Raw genomic sequence first — 13,384 nt, forward strand, 5'->3', positions numbered from 1 at the left:
TGTGTGTGTGTGTGTGTGTGTGTGTGTGTGTGTGTGTGTGTGTGTGTGTGTGTTATGTGTGCTCTGAGGCTGGGGGTGGGGATTGAACAGGACCTCATGCTTCCTGAGAAGCAGACTCTCCCCTCAGCTCTCCCTTTGCCTTTCCTCTTGTGACTGCTTCCATTCCTTCATCAATTGGAAAGTCTGACAAAACTGAATCTAATAAATGCTTTTCAAGAGTAGTTATACTGTTCGGTATAGATATGGCGGTTGTGGTGGGATTGTATTTCAACAACTCATGCTACTTCCCAGTTTTCAAAGATTACCTTAAAAGATGAGCCACACTTTAAACAGTGGTTTCTTGCCCGGTGGAAAGAGGGAAATCTATAAAGCCAGACAGCCTAGATTCAGTTTTACTTGCAGCTATTACCTGGGACAAATTACTTCATTTCTCTATACTTTATTTTCCCATTCACAACTCACACGCATACTCACTCACACACACACACACACACACACACACACCAGGCACTCACAAACACACGCGCTCACACACACACAGTGTAAGTCTATGATATGTGCTTTAAAAAATGTTGTAGCTGATATCGATAGTGATAAAGTCAGTAAGTAATCTCAGAACAAAACAATCAACAGCCAGAGTGAAGACTTCCTGTTGCTGTCAGGTGAGGCTGTGTTCACAAGCAGCAGATTGCTGGGCTGAAAGTAGCTTAGACCATCCAAATCTGCCCGTTCCTCCCACATGAAGAGAAAGTCAGCGGTATGGTGCTTGCTTGCCCAGCACGCGTTAAGCCCTGGGCTCATCAGACTCCTCTGGTTTTGCTTTCAGTGTTTGGGAGGGACACCAGGGTCTTTCACATGTGAGACGGGAGTTGTGCCGGTCCGAGTGTACTGTCCTAACGTAGGTTGCCAGGCTGTGGCCAGCTTCTTGGTGGCCTTTACCTCCTGACCTCAGCTGCTCCAGACCTCACACCCTCCACCCACAAAACAGGAAGGAAACAGGAATTGGCTGCTCATCAATGGCCTCTCCCCCATTGTCAAGCAGGAAAATTGCCCAGTCACCCTCCCCCCCTCCACCTACACACTCCAGACTTGCCCTGGGTCATCTCTTGGCTACTGAGGCACTCCTGGAAGACCAGGAGTCTGAATACAGAACTTGCCACTTTTTGTCACAGTGCTGGGAAGGAAGCAGACTGGCCTCTGCTCCCTTATTTTACCTTGGTTGTTCCATTGTGTTACCAACCACCTGTATTCCCAAAGGCTCCTGTCAGAAACCTGTCCCCACATGCACACACGTGTGTATCATCGGGACTAAAGACTGACCAGGGGTCCCTACTTCTCCTCCCCACGACGTCCCACAACAGGTCATTGCCCACCGATGAGAAATTGACAAATAATATGTCCTAAACACACACACACACACACACACGCAAACAAACAAAATGTCTGGGAAGGCCTGAGCCAGCTGGGCTCTCATGACTAAATTGGTGACTCATTCTTTTGTCCCTTGTGTTTCAGAGTTTCTTTCTCAGAAATCCCCTTGATCTCATCCCCGTTTTCTTCCTCTTCCATTAGGCAGATCAAATGTCTTTTAAACTATCGGCTTTCAACTTGGACAAAACTATAGGCACAGTAGGAGTGGGAGGGACTGAGGCGTGTGAGTATGTGTGTAAAGTACATAAGGAAAACACAATTTTCATCTTTACCTCACTCATTAACTTACAAATGTGAACTAAAACCTACACCATCACCTTCCTTCTAATTCCAGGGCTTGAGTCTCTCTCCTTGACCCCTGAACTCCACCTTCCATTCCCATTCCCTTCTCCCCACAAGCCAAAATGGGATAAGCAGGGTGGTGGTGCATAAAGACATCCAACAGCTGAGAAGTAAAGCAGATAGACCTATTAGAGGCGAAGCGCCTTCTCTACAGCAGGAGAGGACAGCAAGAACAAAATTCTTTTTTGCTCCCTGACCTTACAGGACCCACAGGGCTCCCCTTGTGGGACTGGCCTAACCAGCTGCCCAGACCAGTCTTCTTTTACATAGATAAGAGACTCCTAAGCGCAAGGCAAGCCTTTCTCATTTCTCATAGCCAGTGTGTCAGCGATGTGAAGCTGGCTAATAATTATGCAGTATTGAAGAAACAGAATCAGAATCATCCCGCACCAGCCAAAACCAAATAACACGCCCCCCGTCGTCCCCCGGAGAGCAGTGAACAGTTCCATAAACATTAGGTAAGGATATTGGGGGCCTTATACTCCCTCAAAATATTGTCCGAAGAGTAGAGGATAGAGTCAGGCAGTTGCTAAGGAGATTGTGTTAGGAAGATGTGGGGTGGACACATGCAGATTGTAGGTTTTTTTTTTTTTTAAGTTATCATACCTTTTATTTACTGTGTGTGATGTTTGTCTTTGTGTATGGGGGGGGTCCACACACATGCCACACTCCACATGTGGAGGTCAGAAAGACAACTTTGGAGTGCCACTTCTCTTCCTCTGCCATGTGGGTCTTGAGGATCCAACATAGGTTGTGGGGTGTGGCAGTGAGCCCCTTTACTCACACCGAGCCACCTCACCTATTCTGATTAGTAATTTATTAGTTTATTTTTTCTGAGACGTTGTTTCATGTGTTCAGGTTGGCCTGGAACTCACATCTTGAACTTGGGATACTCTTGACCCCATTATCTGAAGAGAAGCTTTAAGCTCACCGCAGCTCACTGAGTGCCAGTTACCACCAAGCACGGCAAAGTTTCCATGCTGTTGCTGGCTCCTGCTCTCAGAGGAGGTCACGTTCTCCAGTTGCTATGGGCCTCCATGACCTTGGATAAATTTGTGCATGATCTGGCTAGGTTCAAATAAAGCAGGGAATCCATATAATGCCCAGCACCTGCCTGCCCGAAGAGTGCAAGCTTCTGTTATTGAGTTGCTCCCATCTTCGTGGAGATAATCCTGCAACTGTGCACAAGTACCTGAGCCGTACATGAGCATTCTGGGCGGCTTCAGATAACATTTTCAGGAAAGGTCGGCACATGGTTTGTGGATTGCATAATAAATAGACGGTTCTCAGACCTTAACTTGAGAAATATTGTTAAAGCATTCCATTAGGGGATAATCCTATTAAATTAGAGAATTTGACAGAAGGGGGATTTGTAAAGGAATGTAATGTTCTGAGGGACGTTAAATGTCTGTAAAAACACTGACTGGATCTGCAATAATAACTCCTTGAGTTTGTGAGCCGTCTGTAAAAACACCAAGTACTCACATGTGGTGTTGCAAAGACTGAACAATTATCAGGAAATTCCGCTGCTGCCCACTGGAAATGAAGTTTCTCTCTCTTCCTTTCCCTTTCCCTCTTCCTCTTCCTCTTCCTGTCTCCCCCCCCCCACACACACACACACTCCCTCTCTGTCAGTACAGGCAAAGAGAGTAATTCCCTGAATGATGCCCTTTGGTGGCTAAACCTAAGCATCTGCCGTTTTGCTGGAACCTCCTTTGCCCCTAATGGGACAGGGTATAACCCACAGCATGACCTTCCTCTGAAGCAAAAGCTTTCAAACACACTGATAATGAATTTCTGTAGTGTGCCCTGCCGGCATAAAAACATGTTTGCTTAACTGTGCATGCAGCGGTCTTAGCCATCCAGAGTTCTGAAGTCCACCTCATCATGGTAAATCTGAATTTCCAGGTGTGCAGACTGGACATGAACATTCTTTACTAGCATCTCAGATGATCCCAAGTACATTAACAACTAAGGATAATTGCGCTAACGTTTCAGGAGGGCAAATAAAAAGTGTCTGCCCAGTGAGCTGTGTGCGGCTTTGTGTGTCTGTGTCTGTTTATGTTTGTTTTGACTTTTTGAGAGAAGGTCTTGTTATGTATCCCTGGCTGGCCCAGGACCTCTATGTAGCCCTCAACTTAGGGCAATCTTCCTGCTTCAGGCTCCTCCGTGCTGGGTTTATGAGTACAAATCCACCTGCCCAGCTCTTCAGACTCAGAGTCCAAAGACATGCTTAGCTTGCCCTCTGCCACTGAGGTATAGCCCCAGCCCATGGACTTTTTTTTTTTTTCGAGGTGAAGGTCTCTCTGTGCAACGCGACTGGCTTCTAACTTGTGATCCTTCTGCCTCAGCCTCCCGAAAGCTGGAATTACAGGCACACACCATTATAATCTTGAAATTTTACTTTGCTTTGAGACAAGACCTCATGTATCCCAGGCTGGCCTTCTATGTAGCTCAGGATGACTCTGATTTCCACATTCTCCTGCCTCCTCTTTCTGAGTGCTACAGATCACAGACATGCTCCACTATATTCAGTTTTGTGCAGTGCTGTGGATCTAACCGAGGGCTTTGTGTGTGATCACTCTAGCAACTGAGGTGTATCTCTAGACCCTCAAGCAAAATTTTGTTTTGAACAATTTTTATTATTTTCTTTTCTAGTCACTGTACATCCTTGTCACAGTTTTTTAACTCTCATATTAATGTATTAAAAAATTCATGGCAAACAAAAATTTAAATAAAGGAAGATATACGCAAATTGAGCGTCCGTTGGCCTTAACTTCCATGACGGCTGGGAGGCATCTGCCAGGGAGACTTATTTCTCCTGGTCCAGGTTGGCATGCTGACTGGCTGCTCCTTGTCCATCATTCTGTTGGAAGGCAGAGACAAAGACAGCAGAACTCTTTCCCTCCTTATCTGGTGTTGCAGTGAAGAGGGCTTAAACTCAAAAGCCTTATTTCATTGAATTGAACCCATTCTTCTTTTCTTTGAAATGTTAAATTGAGTTTTGTGGCTGGTAACCAAGCAGATTTTTAGCCCAGTGACAGGATTAACTTGCCTGAGACATCCCGCCTCATGAGAAGCCCCACTCTCAGGGCTGACTCTCAATTTAGGGACTCTCTGCAGCAATTGTGATGGTCAAATAGGCCCCTCTGTGGGGTGTAATCTGCCTTGGATGCAGCTTCCTGACAGGCTCTTCTGGGTGTATAAAATTTAAATCCTTTATAAACATCAATGATTGGTATAATTGGTGTAATTATAGGTATCTAAAAAGGAGAAAATGTCTGTGTAACAGCTGCCAGTGGTTGGTTTCAGGGAACATGCAGTCACTTGTGGAGAGCTGGGCTCGGGGTATAAACACTCGGGTAATATTACTCCCAGAAGGACCAGCTTGAATCAGAGATGGCACAGAGATAGAGGCAAAACTAGCCCTCTCCCAAAACACAGAGCCGTGTGCGAATCAAAGGAAGCAGGAAGTGCTTGGAGGGTTTCTTCATCCTGCAGAGGCTGCCATGTCCAGGCGAGACAAGACCGAGGCTCTTAGGGACCTTTTATCAGGCTTATTTTGCTTTAATTGCTTCAATAATTGTGAGGCCTTCGATAATAACAGCAAGGATTGGCAAGCCATTGGTGAGCCTCTGTTTTACATGCGTCTGTCTTCTTAAAAACAGGCATGGGAGAAATGTGAAATGTTGGCATTTCTCTCCTCTCCGAATATTTGGTCCTACGCTTCAGTCATAAACTGCTCTAGTGCTTTGAGAACCAGCCAGTGCTGTCAGAAAGACTGATGCACACCTGTGGAACTCGACTCTTACCCCCCAGAGAACATGGCTTGGAAAGGGAGGGGGGATTTACGGGGAGAAGGAACTCACCCTCCAGCAGGTGTCACCCCCCCCCCCAAGATTCTCAGGACCCATGACCAAAATGGCAGCCAGTCACTACAGGCTTCTTTTGCATCTTTTCTCAATATTCTCACTTTTTTGGGGGGAGAGGGGCAGGGGTCAGCCTACTCATATTCCTACCAATGAACAGCTTTACATCTTTGTATCTTTGCTTAAAATTGAGCTATATCTAGTTGTTATGAGACCAAGGACCATTTATCCAAGAAGTTCCAATCCTAGTGAAATTACATATCTACCTAAGTGGTAGATGTGGATTTTATTTTAAGTAGACAAAGACTTTAATGCTTTAATTTCTCTGACAATGGTAATTAATTTGGAGTCATGGATAACTCTATGTTTTGTGTGTGTGTGTGTGTGTGTGTGTGTGTGTGTATGTGTGTGGGGGGGTATAAGTGTATGCACATTCAAATGTGTGCATCTATGCATACACAGACGCATGTAGAGACCAGGGGTCTATTTTAGGTGTCCTCCTCAATCACTCTCCACTCTATTCTTTCTATTTTTATATTATTATTATTTTATATTGAGACGAGATCTCAGCAGGTAGCCCTGGCTCTCCTGGAACTCACTATGTAGACCAGGCTGGCCTCAAACTCACAGAGATCTGCCTGCCTCTGCCTCTAAATCGCCATGCCCAGCCTCCACCTTATTGTGGAGATAGGGTTTTTCATGAATCCTGAAACTCAGTTTTAGCTAGACCAGCTGGCCAGTAAGGTCCAGGAATCCTCCTGTCTCCACCTCCTGAGCACAAGAACTGCAAGCATATACCATCACACTTGGTTTTTATGTGGATACTGGGGATCTGAACTCTGGTTCTCATGCCATGCAGCAAATGCATTATTGGTTGAGCCATTTCCCAGGCCTGGATTATTAATAGTTTTTCAGGGCATAGAAAGCCCTAAATGTTATGTAATGGGTTTAGTAGTCTCAATCTCGAGAGAGGTTTCTTTTTAAGTTTCAAATCTCATAATCAGTGGATCCATGACCATTGAAAGCAGCAGGATTATTTTGTTTCTATTTTAAAAGTAGAATCTTTTCTGCACAGCAAGTGAGAGAGGGAATGTTGTGGCGTGTTTTGGTGTAAATCAGGCACCTCTGTCTAGAGAAAGGAGTAAGGTATCATGGTTACCGGGATGCCTGTATAGGAGTGGAATCCAGATGGGTGCAGTGGCACATGCCAGTAATCTCAGCTCTCAAGAGCCAGAGGCAGACAGAGCTCTGAGTGTGAGGCCAGCCTGGTCTACATAGTGAGCTCTAGGACAGCCACAGTTATATAGTAAGACTGTCTCCTGCTGCTGGTGGTGGGGCCCTCTTATTTTGAGACATTACTATGTCTATGTATTACTAAGCCCCAAATACCTTTTGTCAATTTCCACATTGTGCAAAATAGAAAATGGTGTGGTCAGACTGACATCTCACAGTATGGGAGGAAGACCAATGAAGTGCACCGTACTATGAGACTATACGTTTTTATCTCCTTTTAGTTATTAAAAGAAAAAATTGGGAGGTGCCTGGAAGGAGAGGAGGGAGGGGGAACTGTGGATAAAAGCATCTGTTGTTCTTGCAGAGGACCTGGGTCCAGTTCCCAGCACTACAGGGTGGCTCATAATCATGTGAAACTCTAGTTTTGGGGAATCAGATGCTCTTTTCTGGAGTCCTTGAGCATGTCATGAGTGCAGTGAGCAGACATACATGCAGGCAAAATCCTTATATATGTAATATAAAAAAACTTAAAAAAAAAAATCAGCCCTTACCCTGGGTTCAGTTTTCACTAACACAGAGAGAGGTGGGAGGGAGGGAGAAAAAAAGGAGGGAAGGGTAGGCAGAAAGAGAGAGTGAGAGAGAGAGAAAATGAGAATCAGCTTTCAAATGTGACTCTCTTCCTAAGCTAATTTCAGTTGCTGGGAGTGGAAAGACTCCTTCTCCCACCAAGCCCTAAAGCTTAACTTCTCCATTGTGCTTCCGGAAGGCAAGGAGGGGCGGGCAGCACAGATATCTCTCTACTTGATTCAGTGCTGGCTGTCACTGAGGATTGGCTAAACAGACACCCGCTGGCCACTGACCCATGGTCTTCCCAAGTCACTTGTGTGGGTCATCCTGAGAGCCTCATTCATTCTCAGGAGATTCCATATTGAGTTCTTTCTTGCCATTTTAATGTCTGCTCCCCAAACCACTCTTCCACATCCTTCCTGCATCTCAGCTTTCTACCAAAGCGCTCCTGACCCACCGAGACTTACAATCTTGTTGTGCCGAACAGTTAAAGGCTATGTACAAGCCCCTTTCAACTGACTTCCCCCTTCCCCAACTCTCTGGCAGAACAAGGCAGCTTCCTGAACATATGACTCCTTCCTGACACTAGCACCTCTTCTTCCAGACACTAGTCTGTACAAATCGCTCTCTTGTGGATTCCCTTCTGATTCTCCCACCAGTTTTCATGAGCACAGGGCTGCGGACTTGTGGATTCGGTTCCCTTCCTTGGTCTAGTCTTAGGTTTACCTGAGCGATTAACAAAGCCAAGACTGATTTGTGGTCAGATGTTGTGTCCTGGGCGATTTAGTGCAATGCTCATCCCTAAGCATTGGCAACACTTGTTAGAACGCGGTACACTTACTCCTGCTATTCAAGAGCTCAGTGCTCTAAGTAGAGCAGGGAAAAGGATAAACTCATCAAATAATGGCACAAGAGGAATCGAGGTTGCTTCCAGCGACTCAGGTTTGCCTCCCCTTGCACAGTGGAGGCCCATCAGACTCCAAAAGCAAAAGTATAATGAGGGAAGTGAAAAATGTACTCAGCTGATTAGTGGGTAGACATCCAGGGTTGGTCCAGAAGTGTGCAGAAAATTCAGTGCAGAGGAAGCTAGTTCGTTACCAGGCGAATGATGGGTGAGCTAACTGGGCAGACACACCTGCCTGAACTGGAACCCAGAGGATATAACATGGGAGAAGTCAAGTATGAAAACTAAGAGAACACCTAAGCAGCAGTATCCACAGGGTCTTGACGCTAACTGAACACCTGCTCTTTGCTGTAATTGCAGGGACCTCAAAGGCTGTTTCCCCAAGAACCCGTGGCCTCTCCATTTCCTGATAATTACTGATTTTCTTGCAAGAGAGCACCATGATTTCAGGTGGTTTGAGCAAGTCTCTCAAACCTTGAAATCACAGAACCTAATAAGAGTGAAGCCATTGATACAGAAATGAGAATCAGCTTGACGAGCTGTAATAGCAAAAGAAAAGAAAAAAGACCCAGGAGTGTGGATCTCTGTCCTCCCATTCATTTTGGTAGTATTGAAACCCCTCTTCTCTGTCTGCAGGCTAATAGCAAAGCTATTTCTATGGCTATTCTTCTTTTTGATTTATATATGTCATCATATACTTGAGATAAAAATATCACCGAGCATGCTTTGCAGATGCGTTGGCTTGCAGACTGGAAGAACCTATTCTTTTTCTCTAGCGGATAGCATGACTGTCTCCGGGCCTGCATATGTTTGTAGAGTGCTTGCCTGGGTTTGATCTCCAGCACCACATCAGCTGGGCACGTTGGCTTACGTCTGTCATCTCAGCACTTGGGAGGCGGAGGAAGCAGTTGGCTGGAGAGCAAGTTCCAGGGCAGCGTGGGATATCCAAGACCCTGCTAAAACAACAAATCACTGTTTCCAAGTTTGGTTTAACTTTTAACTGTAGGTCACTGAGACAAGGCTCTCATTTTTCTCCTCAGCATGCATTTTACACCTGGCAATCTTCAGGGTGGGAAAGTGGTCTAAAACCTACACCTGTAATTCTGAGATTTAGCAATTCTCTTCTTCTGGTAGCTGAAGACAAAAAGATTCTTGAACTGTTGGAAAGATCAGTATAAAATGACATCATCGTAACAGTACAAACTGGACATCTTTTTAGCCAGTGTTTCTTTGATTTAATTGTCTATTTTATGTTTGTTCACAGGCTACCCTTCAACTCCCAGAGATCTGCCTGCTTCTGCTTCTCAAGTGCTGGTATTAAAAGTATGCACCACTATACCTGGCCCAATATTTTGTTATTAGTGTATAAATTGTAGAAAATAATATGTACGATGACATTTTCCCACTCATTGATATTTTGATAATATTCACTTCCAATTATTCTCTTTTGCTCTTCCCTCACTTTTTTTTTCTTTCTTGGTTTTTAAAGAAAATCAGTTGTTGTTGTTTTAAACTCATGTGTGTATCTTTGTGGGTGTACAACATGTGTGTGCAGGTATTGACAGAGGCCCAAAAGAGTACATCGGTGCCTTGGTCCTGGAGTAATGGAATAACTGTGGCAGTTGTGAGCCACACAGTGTAAATGTTGGGAACTGAACTACAGTCTCTGAAAGAGCAGCAAATACTCTTTAGGCCTTCTTTCTCAGCTTTTTAAGGCAATAGGCAGCTAAGCCTCAAATTCACTATGTAGCAGAGCCTCGCCTTGAACTCCATCCTCCTGCCTCTATGTCCTGAGTGCTAGAATTGCAGGCATTTGCCACCATCTATCTATACCTGGCCTCCCTTAACATCTTAAAACATACTATTTGGGAATAAGCTTTGCCTAAACTATTTGAGAATGCTGAGGACTTTCCACAGCTTTGGCAACACACTTCATTTCCTGGATTCACTGGGCGCTTCTCTACAATATTAAACCAGAAGTAGTAGCAATCCCTAAATGTACTGATTCGGGGCTAGGTCAAAGACAGCCTTCTGGCCCTTCTGTCTGCCAGAGGAACAAAGTGCTGAGTGTTCTGAGACTACAGCCCCACAACTTCCCAGGAACTTTAGATAAATTATTCAAAGTCTGTCTTCTCCAGGGAATGGCAAACAGGAGAGATAAAAAGGCCCACATAGGGAGTGTGGGAACAGGGAGTGAGAACGCTGAGGCCCACTGAAGATGAAGAAGAGTTGCAGGAAACTGCTTTTTCACAGGTTTTAGGTGCCAGAGCTGAGGGGCTAGGACAGCGGCTGGTAAGAAAGTGACAATTAAGCACAGAGACAACAGGAGCTAATTGATCTGTTAAACCGGCCCCGTCCGCTCAGCTCTTACAAGGGCTGTTGCGTCCTCCAAACATCGGTGTCATCACAGGCCAGGCACTCACTACAGAAGGAGGCTGCTAAAGCTAACAGACAGGGCTTCCATTCCTCTGCCTCCAAATAGCCAACTCACTGTGTTGAAGATAACTAAGAAGCAAGTGGGCTAAGCAAATGATCCTTCATTTATTTCTTCTGCCCTGGTCTTTAAAAACCAAACATCAAGAAAACCTCAACCGGGATGTCATTTGAGTGCCTTAGGGGCAGTGCAGAGTAACTTGGTGTATAAATGAGTTGCAACTTTGGCCTTCACCACAGATCTGCAGGTTGAAGGAAGGCCCCTCCTGCAAAGCTCATGCCACGACCTAACTTGTGCCTGGTACACTTGGCAGAGCTCCATAAACCGATTGCCTTGAATTGAAACTGTCAGAGGAAAAGAAAATGGGCTAAATGTATTGTCACTCGTATCTACAGATACCAGCACATAGAGGTGTAATATCATAACCAAGGCACAAACGAGGCTGCAGAGGGTCCAAAAGCCCCCTGGGAAATGTCGTTTAGTGATGTGAGGTGGTGTTTTTTTTTTCTTCTCCTTCTTCTTTTTAACATTAAGGAGAAAAACAACACATGCAGGAAACCATAAAACCCTTCAAGTTAACTGTAGCAACGGTCAGTCTCATTAGAATAGAATGGGTGGCCTAGAGACTCTGCTTAAGGGCTCTCTGAATAACTTCCAGCTTTGACACAGGGCTTGCCTTTTAGATGACAGAGCAGAAGATACACTCCTGATATTTAGGTCATTTCTAGTCTCTTCTGCCTCACTGACTCCTGATATTAAGTCTTTGCAGTAATGTCTTAACACACATGGTATGTACACACACACACATACACACGCACACACACACACACACACACACCAAATGCACTTCCAACTGAAATGTTTCAAAGACATTTTTGGGGAAATGGGTAAGGAGAGCACTGAAGGAAGGGTATGGGGGATGAACTGCCAGGTAATCTTTACAGAAGACCCAAGGCCTCCTCCCTTTGTTTCTAGGTTATTCAAATGGAGAAGACACCTATTTTGATTGTTTTTATTGTTATTTTATTAGTTTCCATCTTGTTTTCTTTTCCTTCCTTCCTTTTTTTTTGGGGGGGGAGGGAGGGAGGAGGGTTTCAAAGATAGGGTTTCTCTGTGTATCCCTGGCTGTTCTAGAACTCAGTCTGTAGACCAGGCTAGCCTCTAACTCAGTGCTCCACCTGCCTCTGCCTCTGGAGACCTGGCATTACAGGCCATGCGCCACCGCCTCCCACCTTGTTTTTGGATTTCTTGACTCGGAGTCTTCCTAACTGGCCTAAAGCTAACAGACTCTTTGTAGGCCAACCTGGCCTCAAACTTGAACCCTGAGCAATCCTGCTGCTTCTGTGTTCTGAGTGCTGTGATTGCAGGCATGTGCCGCCATACTTGGCTTTAAGAGATGTCCACCTGGAGAGAAACTGGATCTGAGCTCATTCTCGGGCTCAGGAAATAGGATTTCAGTGGTCCCTCCTTTTTTTTTTTTTTTTTTTTTCCCTACAAGCTCCCACCACTGGACCACAGCCTCACCCATCTCTCCCTTCTGACTCCATGACCTCAGAGTTACTACTCAATCATCTCCCTCTCTCCTTGCCTGCACCCTTACCGAGATCCTGCTGACACATTGTGAGGGTAGCCATTTTCGCTTCGGTTTGCTCTGAGAGTGTACTGAGAACTTACTCAGACTGTGACCTGCTTCTCCTCTTTAAGAGTCTTGGGAGGTGGGGAGGAGGTGTGAGGTAGGGATTTGACCGAAACACACTATATACTTATATGAAATTCATTAACAATACATTTTAAAATCTATGAAAGACATAAAAAGAAGTCTGGGCTGGGACTTGGGTCCATGGTACAGAAATTGCCTAGCATGCCCCAGACTGTAGGTTCAATCCCCGATCTCTCTTTCTCTCAAACAATTCTTTTTGTTTTGAGACAGGATCTTACATAGCCCAGCAGGCTGGCCTCAGACTTAGTATTTAACCAAAGACAGCCCTGAACTTCTGATTCTCCTGCTTCTACTTCCCTAGTGCTGGTATGCCACCTACCAGGCCTGTTTTATGTGATGTTTGGAGCCCAATCCAGGGCCCCATGTGTGCTTCACAAGCACTTAACAACTGGGCTACAGTCTTAGCCTTGTCCTCGAGTCGTTGCAAAATTGAGGATTTGCGCAGCAGACAGTGTATTTATTGTTATTTAGTGCCGCCTGCTTTTGGTGTTGCTGGCGCTGTGGTTGGCTTGACAGGCTTTACCTTTGTATGATAGGCCACGAAATAAAGAGCTGGTACTTAATGAGCACAGACTACAGCCGGGTACTGCTGTGTGTTCTCCGCACATGGGATCACATTCAGTTCTCACAACAGCTTTGGCCATCAGGTAGCCTTCTATTTAACAATTTAGAACTGAGGCTTAAAAGGGCTAAGAAGCTTGACCATAGTCCTCCAGCTAGGTCACCTTAGAGCCAGCATTCAGATTCAGTGTTCACCAAGTTCTACGATGCTTGCCACAGACAACACAAAATGCAAACGTATTTTGGAAGCTTGAAGGCCTCGTGGAAGCAAAGCAAATAAAAAGTCAACAAATAAGACCAGGTTTTATGCAAGAACTCCTCAC

Source organism: Psammomys obesus, unplaced genomic scaffold, assembly GCF_907164565.1.
Source record: "Psammomys obesus unplaced genomic scaffold, mPsaObe1.curated_primary_1811, whole genome shotgun sequence".
Classification (NCBI taxonomy): domain Eukaryota; kingdom Metazoa; phylum Chordata; class Mammalia; order Rodentia; family Muridae; genus Psammomys; species Psammomys obesus.